Here is a 14316-nt window from a genome sequence, read left to right as displayed (position 1 = left end):
TTTTCTTTTATCCGGTCTATCGTCACAAATCTTCGTCCTTTCAACGGGGTTTTCAAGTTTTGAAATAAAGAAAGTCCGCAGGGCCCAGGTCTGGAGAGCACGGAGGGTGAGGCAGCACAGTTATTTCATATTTTTGTGCAATAATCGCACGCCGACAGGGATGGATGTGCGGGTGTGTTATCGTGATGCAAGAGTATTGAATTGTCTCGCCACATTTCAGGCCGTCGCCGTCTCACATTTTCTCGCAGGCGTCGGTTCATGTCCCGATAGTGCCACCTATTAACAGTTTGTCCCTGTGGCACGATTTCATGATGAATTAATTTTTCAGATTCAAAGAATACTATCTGCATGGCTCTGACATTTGACCTGACCTGACGAGCTTATTTTGGTCTTGGAGAACTTTTCCGGCCGACTGTGAAGACTGAACCTTGGTCTCAATATCATAACCGTAGAACCACATCTCATCACCAGTTATGATTCTCTTAACGAACATCTCGTTCACGTTTGCGCGATCCAAAAGCTCTTCACACATTGCGAGGCGGTTTTTCTGGTCTTGACTCACGAGCCGAGGACGAACTTGGCGGCAATACGATCCATTCCAAGGTCTTGTGTCATGATTTCATGACATGATCCAACGGAAATGTTACAGTCTTCTGCAATCTCTCGGACAGTCGTCTTCGATTGGCACGCACAGTTTCGTTGTCCTTAGAAAATGTAGTCCATCAACAAAGGAGGTGGCTTACAAAACACTCGTTCGACCTATACTTGAGTATTGCTCGTCAGTGTGGGATCCGTACCAGGTCGGGTTGACGGAGGAGATAGAGAAGATCCAAAGAAGAGCGGCGCGTTTCGTCACAGGGTTATTTGGTTAGCGTTATAGCTTTACGGAGATGTTTAGAAAACTCAAGTGGCAGACTCTGCAAGAGAGGCGCTCTGCATCGCGGTGTAGCTTGCTGTCCAGGTTTCGAGAGGGTGCGTTTCTGGGTGAGGTATCGAATATATTGCTTCCCCCTACTTACACCTCCAGAGGAGATGACGAATGTAAAATTAGAGAGATTCTAGCGCGTACGGAGGCTTTAAGGCAGTCGTTATTCCCGCGAATCATACGCGACTGGAACAGGAAAGAGAGGTAATGACAGTGGCACGTAAAGTGCCCTCCGCCACACACCGTTGGGTGGCTTGAGGAGTATAAATGTAGATGTAGATGTAGATGTAGACATGAGCGTCGTCGGTAGACGTCGAGGGGCGACCTGAACGAGGGTCATCTTTAACTTCCGTCCGGCCATTTTTAAACAGTATGAACCATTCGTAACACCGACTACGGCTTAAGCATTCATCACCACAGGTTTCCTGCAACATTTCGTGTGTCTCCGTAACGTTTTCTCGAGTTTGACGCATAATTTAATGCAGAAGCGTTGCTCCTCTAACTCGGATCTCGAAATACGCAACCTGTGCGAAAAAAAGTTATAATCAATATAGCACTGAACAATAACTAACTGGCATAGAATAGTGATATTTCCGGCAGTTAACACACTAAACAAAGGCGTGTGCAGGCATGCCAACCGCATTTCGCTCCAAAATACCATTGGCGCAAAATTACGAATGATCCGGTTTTTTGAACTAACTTCGTATGTAGTTACGTGTGTGGACACTTCCGCTCGTGTGCTAACAGTTTCATCTCTGCGCAACTGTATTTATCTTTTTTTTTTCACTTTCCACGTCCTACGATGGTCGGCATGGTATCCTGTTTTAAAACTCGAGTATTTTCAGCCACGTCCACGAGATCTGAGAGTGGCACATGGGGTTCCTCAATTGCGAAAAAAATTTGAGAAGATAACTATAGTGTGTTTAAAATTAGTTGCGACTTTTGACACTTCAGTGCTGAACGGGTGGAGCGAAGCGTAGTTGCCAACGTGCGCTGAACGCGTCAGCAGATCACTGCATGAACAGAGGCCGCGCAAGCTGGCCGATCTGCAATCTTTCTCAAACGATTTTAAAGGAACTGTCAGCTAAAAACATCTGATAGGTTAATTCGTCAGCTTCACGATGAACCGCATAGCATTTCGTTAATGGTCGTAGTTATTGTCATATTGGGTAAACTACTACAAGAAATTTTTTCAAGTTTGCAGTGAAAAATAAGGGCCGCTATGCATTTGCGTTTATTGCATGTTATTTCATATGCTGCTTCGTATGAAATGTAGAAAACATACTGAGTTAATCTTTAAACTTCAAGGGATCTGTCAGCAGTCTCGAGATAATGGATTGTATGTAAATCACTCCGCCATGAAAGCACGCGCCAGCGAAAAAGCCAGAAAGAAATAGTCATAAAGCCCACGAATCTCATAAACCGTTCGAGGTATCGAAACAAGATTTTGGCAAATGATGGCACAGGAAGAGCAAAGTATTTTGCCATATGTTTAATATGCTGAACTTCCATATCAGCCGTGATAATCAAGCAACTACAGATTTCTTTCAATGCAATAATGTAATTCTTAAGGACCTTCGATAGCTGGTGAAACGAGAATTGCTGTGGGATTTGTGACAATATAAATGAAGACGTTACGTTTTTATTTTATTCTGAGAATGGGCTGACTTGCCCTCAGTTACTGGTTTAATAACGCACTAGTTCATGATTCTGTCGGAATTTCAACTGCATTAGAATGTTAGTGAGATGATATTTGTAAACTATGCCGTGTCCCGACAGCCGGCGGGGGTGGCCGAGCGGTTCTAGGCGCTACAGTCTGGAACCGCGCGACCGCTACGGTCGCAGGTTCGAATCCTGCTTCGGGCATGGATGTGTGTGATGTCCTTAGGTTAGTTAGGTTTAAGCAGTTCTAAGTTCTAGGGGACTGATGACCTCAGATGGTAAGTCCCATAGTGCTCAGAGCCATTTGAAACTTTTTTGTGTTCTGACAAAAGAAACAGATTTGAACATGGCAACAAGAGAAGTTACGTACTACTCAAAATTCGTCATAGTCTTCTGTGAATCCATCTCTCCCCAACTGCTTCTTGGTATGGCTGACAACTCCAGACCTGTCCTGTGGTGCAACATTTCCACTGGCTTCTTCTTTCAGCATTGTAGCTTCACTGAGCGTTTCTCAGTTGGGTTTAAATTAGCGTGATACGGACGAAGGCTGATTAAACTATGTTCTTTAGCGTCAGTTAGTTTGTCGACTTGGTACTGTGGGATGTTTGGCTTGTTCAGCATTTCAAGTTCCATTAACTTCCCAATATACGTGCTACGTTCAGCTTTATCCAGCGGAACAATTCTTTGAACCTAGAACCAAATATCTGTTTTCCTCCACTTCATCGTCGTAGCTTTATCCACCACAACAGCGTGGTATGGCGCAATGTCCAGTATTGTCGAATTCGGATTAATATTTTGCAGCAGAACATTATTTTCACAGCTAGTGAATGTGTTCCTGGACATCCACTGTTATTGCGAATCCTGTGTTTTCAGACATACTGCGCTGTTAGTATTCATGCAACGCCAACATGAGACACTAGTTCACAATACCTGACGACTGTAGAACGCTTCAGCACCAGAAAATATCACTTAAGAACGAGAGCTAATGAAGTTGGTACCTCTGATGTGCGACATAACATCGTATTGTTTCCCCACGACGTGGAAACAGAGGAGCTTTACCAACCAAACTGTTGGCGGTGTGGTAGGGAAAGCCGGCTCTCCATTGGTGTTACCTGGCCAACAGCATCACGTCTCCGACGCTGGGCCAAAGTCAAAAGTCGCAACTAATTTTAAAGGCAGTATAGTTCCAGTAACTGGTTCGCTACCGAGGAGAATCTGTAAAGAGAAATAAAAGTTTGGAAAAGAAGGCGAAAATACAATGTCGTCGTTAAAACGAAACAATAAGTTGCTACTGGTTTTTGTGTGTTCTAACTCCTGCAAATGATAGTTGACACCATGAAAACTCACATACATGTGATCTTGGCCTTAATTTGCATAACTTGTGGCATCTTTACAATTTTTAAGACATTATGATGATGATACATATTTGATAATGAGGCTCTAGACTCCAAACTTAGAAGAAATAAATAGAAAAGTCAAATGTAGCTGTCGAATATTTATTTCCTGAAATATTATTATCAGCTACAGATTGAAAATAATTATTTCTACAAAAATGGTAAAGATGAAGAAAGTTATGTTAGTCTTCTGCGCTACTACTGACACAAAATAGAATATTTTATATTCACTGTTAGATTGGAAACAACTACTACAGAATAGGAGTTGTTCAAAAGAAGCTTTATTAATTCAAGTTCAAAGCTTGATTCGCTTACTGTCGGACGGTTGTGTGAATAATAATAGATTTTTATGGTGACTTGTTGCACCATTATGAGCTACGAACAGCTTCAATGATAAGCATTGAAGTACATTTTTCTTCTAGTCTTGTCGTTGTCTACATCAGCATTTTTTTACATTTCTAAGTATTATTTATAAAGAATTTTATTTGCAAAGATACTGTATTCTAAAGGTGCTACGCAATCCTAGCTCCTTCAACACAAAACGCTATAATAGTGGATTCTGCCTTAGCTACATTACAGAATTTAATTCCACTTCTCTTTTTGCGCCACAATGACATTCTAGTGATACGTTAACGCTTAATACAGGATTTATCAAGAAGAATCATCCGATTAAAAAAATCACAACTATTACGTTATTTGATATATGTGCTTAAACAACATACTGTTGAAAAGGGCAAACTGGAGTTTTACATGGTTCTCGCTAGGTAGCAGCAGTGTGGGCCCACTTCAGTTCTGGTAAAAATGGTGTTAGGACAACGAAAAGTGTTGTGTGTTTTATGTTTTGCATAGCGCTGGTCAGTAACAGCTGTTCAGGGTGACTTTTCTGCTAAGTATGGTGTGGATTCTCCTACAGCACAGAGCATTAGACGAAGGCAAGGACAATTCCGAGAAATAGATTGTTTGTGTATTAAAATGGTTCAAATGGCTCTGAGCACTATGGAACTTAACATCTGAAGTCATCAGTCCCCTAGAACTTAGAACTACTTCAACCTAAATAAGGACATCACACACACACATGCCCGAGGCAGGATTCGAACCTGCGACCGTAGCGTTCGCAAGGTTCCAGACTGAAGCTCCTAGAACCGCTCGGTCACACAGGCCGGCGTTGTTTGTGTCGTCCCCGAGTGTCTGACACAGACGCCGAACGCATCCGCCATAGATTCACAAGGAGTCCGCAGAAATCTGTTCGCCGTGCAACGCGGCATCTCAACATTCCCCCGATGCCCGTCTGGCGTGTGTTGCGGTGACGTTTACGCATGAAGCCACACAAAATTCAGCTACTGCATTCTCTTCGTGAAGGTGACAAACAACAACGTGTGGAGTTCTGTGGTGTCGTTCTTGGCAAGATGGAGGATGACAGTTTTCTTCCACGCCTGGTGTCTGGACAAGGCAACGTTCCACTTAAATGAAAAGGTAAAACCATCATAATGTGAGAATGTGGGGTACGGAACAACCACATGAAGTTGTACAACAAAGGAGGGACTTCCCAAAATTTAATGTGTTTTATGTAATTTCACGGGAAATGGTGTATGGCCCACTTTTCTTTGCCGAGAACACTGTTACAGGAAGCATGTATCTCGATATCCTTGAGAACTTTCTTTTACCACAGTTGGAGACAGATTCGAACGACTTCATTTACCAACAGCATGGGACACCGCCACACTGGCATCTGGAAGTGCGAGAATTTTTAAATCAAAGGATTACTGAACGATGGATCGGTCGCACTGGACCAAATGATTGAACCTTACATTACTGGCTTCCAAGGTCACAGGACCTTACTGTATGTGATTATTTCTTGTGGGTGTTTATAAAAGGCTCTGTTTATGTGCCTCCATTACCAACAACAATGAATGAATTGAGATATCGCTTAAAAGTAGCTGTGAAGCTGCAATTCAAGACAGGCTCCCTGCAGTGTGGGCACAATTTGAACGCCGCACAGACATATGCCGTGCGTCTCGAGGGGGGCATATTGGACATCTATGACAAGGTACGAAAAGAAAAAAAAAAAACTTTTTGAGTTTCTCGTTCATCAAAAACAAATTCGTTGTGTATGTTTATTAGTTTCAGCAATATATACGTGCCAAATCGGATGATTATTTTTGAGACACCTTGTACTATAGTGCTTTAAGGTACTAATTAGTGCAAATATGTAAAGCATGACAAGATACTAATTTGTTTGACCCTGAGCCTATGAACTATGTAAAATAAATTTGCGAGTAGCTTACTTTTAGATTCGTATAAAAGATAGAAAGGAAAACCGGCATGGGGACAATGGGAGTCAGGTATGTTCTGAAAGATGGTTTAGGTGCACGGGGAAGTATTCAGGTGTGGTCGGAGAACGGAAATATGTGTTTGAGTGGAAGCCTCTGTTTTGGTTAGATGAAGAGGAGGAAGGTCGATTAGAATTTTTGGTAAAATAACGGGCTGTTGTTGGTATCATGTTTGAAGAGAGAAAGTGGAGGGGATAGTGATTGAAGTATGATCGTTGCTTGCGGACGTGGCATTCTTTGCCCTCGACATTAGTTAAGCTTTCGACAACAACATATGCAGCTGACAGAACCGAGCTACCTGTACAACGCTGCCGCATCAGCAGCGGCTGCAGCTGACATCCCGTTGATGAATGGACGCTTGTGTGTGACACGCGAGGCTGCCTGCGTCCGCCACACGCCCAACTCCAGAGAGCAGTACGTGCGCTCGTGCGACCGCCGGCCGCGTTGAGGGGGCGCTCTCTCGTTTATGACACTCCAAGTGTCCAGCTGCCACAAAATCTTTCGCACTCTGCCGCTCACTATACATCTAAAGTCCAACCACCTCTTCTAAAACACTCCTGCTCGAGAGTGTACCCTGAAAGTGTGAGAGGGGGGGGGGGGGGATGTACAGAAGGGCCCAACATTTTCAGTATGACTCCAGCGTCGAGAAATTTTTCGTCCTGCATGAAATTCTAGCTCTCGCCCCCTCCCCTTTCCAGTCTCCATAGAGCCTTGAATGCTAAGCACTCCACACTATACCAAAGTCTGTTTTTTTCCACTTTTTATGAGCCATCGGTCTTCTGACTGGTTTAATGCGGTCCGCCGCGAATTCCTCACCTGAACCAATCTCTTCATTTCAGGGTAGCACTTGCACCCTACGTTCTCAATTATTTGTTAGATGTATTCAAATTCTGTGACCCCCTACAGCTTTTACCTTCTATGCTCCTGAAACATCTCATTAGAAAAATTTATGAATTAGTCTGCTGAAAAACCTCTCACGTTATTTGCTTTTCAAACAGCTAAGCAAAACTGAACGTACTCAGACATTACTCTCATCACTAAACTGACACATAATATTTTTAGCGCAACGCAATCTGACTTTTAATAATCCCTACAAAAGAATGGCCCTGACTAACAATAACCTATACCTTTCATGAATCACTTACCTCACAAAAATCTTTGTTACTCGAACTACTGCAATACAGCGAACGCCAATACTGCCAGCTAAATAAAAGATTCTAACTACCGAAGGCACTAGCTACTGACAGGCATAGTTAGCAAATGAAAGATTTTGATAGAGAACAAACAATGTATTTACCTTAAAAGTGTTCAAAATCATAATATATATATATATATATATATATATATATATATATATATATATATATATATATATATATATATATATATATATCAGTTCATGACATCCAGTCTTACAAATTTATTGTCTCTGATGGACACACGTCCAGATCATCCGCTCTCAAAACTCCGCCATCTCTCTCCCCACATCCACCACTGCTGGCGGCTCACCTCCAACTGCGCAACGCTACGCGCTGTTCACATCCAACTGCCCCCCACTACAATAGCAAACAACAATGCAAACCAGCCACAGAATGCACACAGCACAGCCAGTGATTTTGATACAGAGCGCTACGTGGCGTTACCAATAAAAAAAACCTAAACAGCCTACTTACACTCCCTCTAGTACCATGGATGTTATTCCCTCATGTCTTAAAAATATCATCCTGTCCCTTCTTATTGTCAGTGTTTTCCGTTTATTCTTTTCCTTGCCGATTCTGCGGATACCTCCTAATTCTTTACTTTATCTGCCCATCAAATTTTCAACATTTTTCTGTAGCACTACATCTCAAATGCTTCGATCCTCTTCCGTTCCGATTTTCCCACAGTCCACGATTCACTACCATGCAATGCTGTGGTCCAAACGCACTTTCTCAAAAATTTCTTCCTCAAATTAATACATGTATTTGATTCTAGCAGATTTCTCTTGGCCAGGGATGGTCTTTTTGACAGCGTTAGTCTGCTTTTGATGTTCTCCTTATTCCGTTCGTCATGCGTTACTTTGCTGCCTAAGTAGCAGAATTCCTTAACTTCATCTACTTCGTGATCACGAATACTGAAGTTAAGTTTCTAGCTGTTCTCATTTCTACTACTTCTCATTACTTTCGTCTTCCTTAGATTTACTCTCAATCTCATTAGACTGTTCATTCCGTTCAGCAGATCCTGTAATTCGTCTTCACATTCACTGAGGAGAGCAATATCATCAGCGAATCTTTTCGTTGATATCCCACAATTTGATTTTTAATCCCTTTCTTATATTTCCATCATTGGTTATTCGATGAACACATTGAATAGTAATGGCAAAAGACTACATTCCTTTCTTACACCCTTTTTAATTGGCACACTGCGTTTCGTTTCTTTTCTTCCAATTTTATTGTTCCCTCTTGCTTCTCGCACACACTGTACATTACCCGTCTTTCTCTATAGCTTACCTCTGTATTTCTAAGAATTCCGATCATCTTACGGCAAACGCTTTTTCTAGATTGACAAATCCTATGAATGTGTCGATTTTTCTTCAGTATTGCTTCTATTATCAAGGACAACGTTAGAACGGCCTTTGGTGACGTTACCTTTACTAAAGCGAAACTGATCGTCATGACACTTCCTCAATTTTCTTTTCCATTCTTCTGTATATTACTCTTACCAGCAACTTGGATGCCTGAGCTGTTAAGCTGATTCTGTTAAACTGAAATCTTTATCATCCTGTAAAATGTGCCCATCCGCCCTTTCTCATTCTGAACACCAGGGGATTTCCTATGCTTCCCGAAAACGTGACAATAACTACCCTATCGTTTTTCCTCTGACCCCCTTCCCAGAGTTCTGTTGATGCCGCCAACCAAAGCAGCCATGAACAATCTGTGCACACTAAACTGGACACATCGCTTGCAACTTCGTGTCCTGACCGTTACCAAGCCATCAGCTTTCTGTCGTAACTAACCGAGGCCTTTCTCTTGATGACTGTGTTTCTAATCAGGTTAGCAATATAAATTAAGGAGAGCTTACAGTGCTATATAAAAAGGGATCGCATGAGGCCTCGAGTAAACATACTGAATAAAGTCCTCGTTTACGAGTACAAGAAGGTAAATCGGTAAAGGTGATGTGGCACAAGAAAGGTTGAGGGGGGTAACAGTCTGTGAATTGTGGGTACATAAATACTTATAGACCTTATTATAATTTATTAACTCTTCCGTGGTTGATGGGATAAATATGTCCCACTAAAGTAAAATGTACTTTTGAGCGTCGGGACACCTATATCGCTTAGCTGTCTTGTGCTGGCAGAAAGTGAGATGCTTTCGGAACATGGAAAAAAATGCTACGAACCATGGGGTGGATTTGTAGAAGGCTGTGAGTGTTCAAATGGAACGGCATGTGTGTACAGCTGGCACAATGTGTTTATTTCCAGAAAATCAGATCGCATCACCATCGCTCCATTCCAAGAACGTCTGAAGAAAGTAATTGTGGTTTCTTATACATTACAGTCATCGTTTTGAAACATTACTACACACCTCAATAATTCTACTGGTTTGTAAGTAATTTGTGTGTAGTGATGCATGTGCTCCAGGAAACTTCACAGCATGTTGAAACATTCGTATGGTATGTCACAGTCCTCTTGAAATTATAAAATTCTCTCTAGCTTCCAACCGCGCCAAGTGGTTCAAAATCCATGGACTTTCGGCCGAGAACTCCTCGGCAGTTGTCAAGTGGTGACTGCCGTTTGGTTGCTGCTACAGTACTTATATAATTGTAAATTACAGATTGCAGCGATCAGTCATCCTTTTTAATTTTTTTTGTGCAAATATAGATTTCGGGTAGAAGCTAGCCGTTCTCAACGCACTATCATTTTCGCTCATTGCATGTAATGCTTGTTGGTCGGGCTTCATCCACAATTTACTAAACATTAGTATTTGATGAACTATGGATGAAATCCGACCAACAGGCATTACATGTATTGAGCGAAAATGATAGTTCACTGAGAATGGCTAGCTTCTACCCGAAATCTAGTTGTGCACAACAAAAAAATTTAAAAAGGACGACTGATCGTTGCAATCTATAATTTTCAAGTCAATATAACAGTCGCTGAGTGCAACAGCTTTCTGAATGGAAGGTAACCTGATGAGTTCTTATATAGTTGCGCTGCCTACTGTGACGTCATTCGTGCTCGCTCAAGAGCCATGTAAGGTAAAGTTTCCGTTACGCGCCCGCCGCACTGAACAACACTCCGATGGCCGTGTCCCAAGCCGAGCTTAGCTGCAGGCCCCTGTCTTCCTACTGAGGGTGTTGTCATAAATGTTTGTCTTGATAACTTCTTTTACTACGCTATTGCACAAATTATTAGTGAGTATAATAACAGATGTCTCGCCCAGTGCAATACGATGTCCATTTTCTAAAGCACGCTCTGCAACCGCTGATTTCTCAGGTGCCGAAAGAGAATGCGTCTCTTATGTTCTAGAGAGCGCTGTTCAATAGTACCCACAGTGTAACCAACATAAAACTGTCCACGCCCATACGGTGTTTTATGTTCTCCCGGAGTTCTGAGGCCAACATCGTCTTTCAGAGACCTCGTGAGTTGTCAAATTTTGCTTGAGTCCTGAAGACCAAATCTATTTTATCCCTGTTTACGAACCGGCTCATCTTCCCTGTTACTGAGCCAGAGAACAACAAAAACGCAAGCTTCTTCGCGTCCTCATAGGGGTCATTTCGCTTACATGTTTTCAGAAAGATGGCTTGAAAAATCTCGTGATTGTTGCAGCTGTTTTCCTTGAATATTCTCCGTAAGTGGTTCAGTTCCTTCAGAAGGTTTTCAGCGTCTGAGACGGCTTCCGCTCGATGCACTAAGGCGCTCAATAGATAATGTTCCTGCGATGGATAGAGATACCTGTTAGCGTGCAGATATCGCTCGGTGTGGGTAGGTTACCGTTAAAAACTGCGGTTGAGACACACATTTACTTTATGGGGGAAGAGGACGTCAAGGAGGGGCAAGACACCCTCTACCTCCATCGTGAACTTGATGTTGTCATGGATATTACTGATGTGTTCCAAGAGTTCTCCAGCTTCCCACGTCCGTGAGTCCAGACAGCGAGCCTGTCGTCAATGTAACGACAAAAGCTACTAGGTTCTGCAGAGCCGTGTCCAGGGCGATGTCCTCAAAGAACTCCATAAACACGTTGGCTAGGTTTGAAGCTAATGGATTTCCCATCGCGACACGGTCCGTCTGATTAAAATACAAAAAAATACGATGACATCTGAGCATGCTTACATAAATCCACAACAGTGTCATCAAAGAACTGCCAGAGCAGATCTCTAGAATCGTTGATGGGATCGCATGTGAATAAGTCACCACATCAAAGCTGACCATAATATCTCCTTCTCCAAGATGCAGGTATCTGATTCGACTGATGGGTCCGTCGTATTCTTGATGTGGTGCGCACGGTGACCGATATGTGGAGTAAGAGCGCTGGCCAGATGTTCTGCGAGTCTGTAAGTCGGCGATCCAATGGTGATCACGATGAGGCGTAGAAGTGTGTTCTTCTTGTGAACCTTTGGAAGGCCATTCGATATACGTGGTCGATATGCCCGAGGGAGGAGATTTTTAATGGCACAAACATGGCTCCTGCGAAACCTAGTTGCTGCTTGCATTCTTACGTCGACAACACATTCGTTGTCTGGTATCATGGGCGTGATAAGCTGGGAGAATTCTTCGATCATATCAACAATATCCATAACAACATCAATTTCACGATGGAGATAGAGAGGCCCTTGTCCATCGTACAGCAAATGGGTGACTCGGCAGCAGTGTTTACCGGAAACCCACCCACTCGGACCAATATCTTAGAGGTTCCCAAACCACCTTCTCTCGTAGACTACTTTCAAAGTTTTGATGCTTTCGGTAGACCCCCTGCTGCTACATATATACCATATTCCCAAAACTCCAAAAAATGCCACTGTCGAGTACCAACCCTAAATTCGGAGTGGAAGATATAAAAAGAAAAATAGCACATTTTATTTTGTCCTATTTATTAAAATAATACTTATGACTGTATACTTAATATGACTGAAAATAAACATGGTAACGTAGTAATCAACAATCGATAAAACCTCAACAATCAACTCTAAAATGCAAATAAGCAATTTAAAAAATAGTCATAATTTTAATGAGACTGGTGTACTTGATGAAATGACAGAAAATTATCAATATATGGCTTGTTTTGTATGGAATAACTTCAAATCTCCCCGTTCTGTGATGTTCAATCTGCTCTTTGTTTTGCTAATGAATTGGTAACAACACTAAAATTTTTTCGACATGATATGACAAGGGGAACGCTATAAACTGTTTCTCGCAGTTTCCCACAACCCAGGATATTTTTTGGGTATTTCTGCCTGCAGCCAAAATGTATATAGCCTTTTTAAATTTCACCTTCACCTCCTATTTGGTACTAAGCTCAAGTAGCTCCTCTTGTAACACCAGATTCGCCACTTCCGTTTCATCAAATGGATTTATGATTAATGCTGGTATTTTCATCGTCAGAATATCTTCAAATCTATTTTTGGAGACATCATGCAGGGTAATTAAATACTGAGCATATGTCTGACTATCCTCATCAAGACATTCTGGATGTGACAAGTTTGGAAAATGGGAGAATTCACGCCGACTAATATTTTGCTTCATAAATTTCAATTTACCAAGGAAAGCAGAAATCACACCCTTTGTTTTTATTAAATTTAGGCTGTCCTCTTGTAACTCCAAGTTAACGTCATTAAATTTGTTGAACAAATCTGTCAAGTACGCAATGTCTGATTTAAATTTGATCAAATTTTCTTTTAAATCTGGATCTTTAGTTTCCAGAAATTCTACATTCCTGGAAATGGAAAAAAGAACACATTGACACCGGTGTGTCAGACCCACCATACTTGCTCCGGACACTGCGAGAGGGCTGTACAAGCAATGATCACACGCACGGCACAGCGGACAAACCAGGAACCGCGGTGTTGGCCGTCGAATGGTGCTAGCTGCGCAGCATTTGTGCACCGCCGCCGTCAGTGTCAGCCAGTTTGAAGTGGCATACGGAGCTCCATCGTAGTCTTTAACACTGGTAGCATGCCGCGACAGCGTGGACGTGAACCGTATGTGCAGTTGACGGACTTTGAGCGAGGGCGTATAGTGGGCATGCGGGAGGCCGGGTGGACGTACCGCCGAATTGCTCAACACGTGGGGCGTGAGGTATCCACAGTACATCGATGTTGTCGCCAGTGGTCGGCGGAAGGTGCACGTGCCCGTCGACCTGGGACCGGACCGCAGCGACGCACGGATGCACGCCAAGACCGTAGGATCCTACGCAGTGCCGTAGGGGACCGCACCGCCACTTCCCAGCAAATTAGGGACACTGTTGCTCCTGGGGTATCGGCGAGGACCATTCGCAACCGTCTCCATGAAGCTGGGCTACGGTCCCGCACACCGTTAGGCCGTCTTCCGCTCACGCCCCAACATCGTGCAGCCCGCCTCCAGTGGTGTCGCGAAAGGCGTGAATGGAGGGACGAATGGAGACGTGTCGTCTTCAGCGATGAGAGTCGCTTCTGCCTTGGTGCCAATGATGGTCGTATGCGTGTTTGGCACCGTGCAGGTGAGCGCCACAATCAGGACTGCATACGACCGAGGCACACAGGGCAAACACCCGGCATCATGGTGTGGGGAGCGATCTCCTACACTGGCCGTACACCTCTAGTGATCGTCGAGGGGACACTGAATAGTGCACGGCACATCCAAAGCGTCATGGAACCCATCGTTCTACCATTCCTAGACCGGCAAGGGAATTTGCTGTTCCAACAGGACAATGCACGTCCGCATGTATCCCGTGCCACCCAACGTGCTCTAGAAGGTGTACGTCAACTACCCTGGCCAGCAAGATCTCCGGATCTGTCCCCCATTGAGCATGTTTGGGACTGGATGAAG

The sequence above is a fragment of the Schistocerca gregaria genome, chromosome 2 (genome assembly GCF_023897955.1).
Source record: "Schistocerca gregaria isolate iqSchGreg1 chromosome 2, iqSchGreg1.2, whole genome shotgun sequence".
Classification (NCBI taxonomy): domain Eukaryota; kingdom Metazoa; phylum Arthropoda; class Insecta; order Orthoptera; family Acrididae; genus Schistocerca; species Schistocerca gregaria.
Note: the sequence above shows the minus strand (reverse complement) of the source record.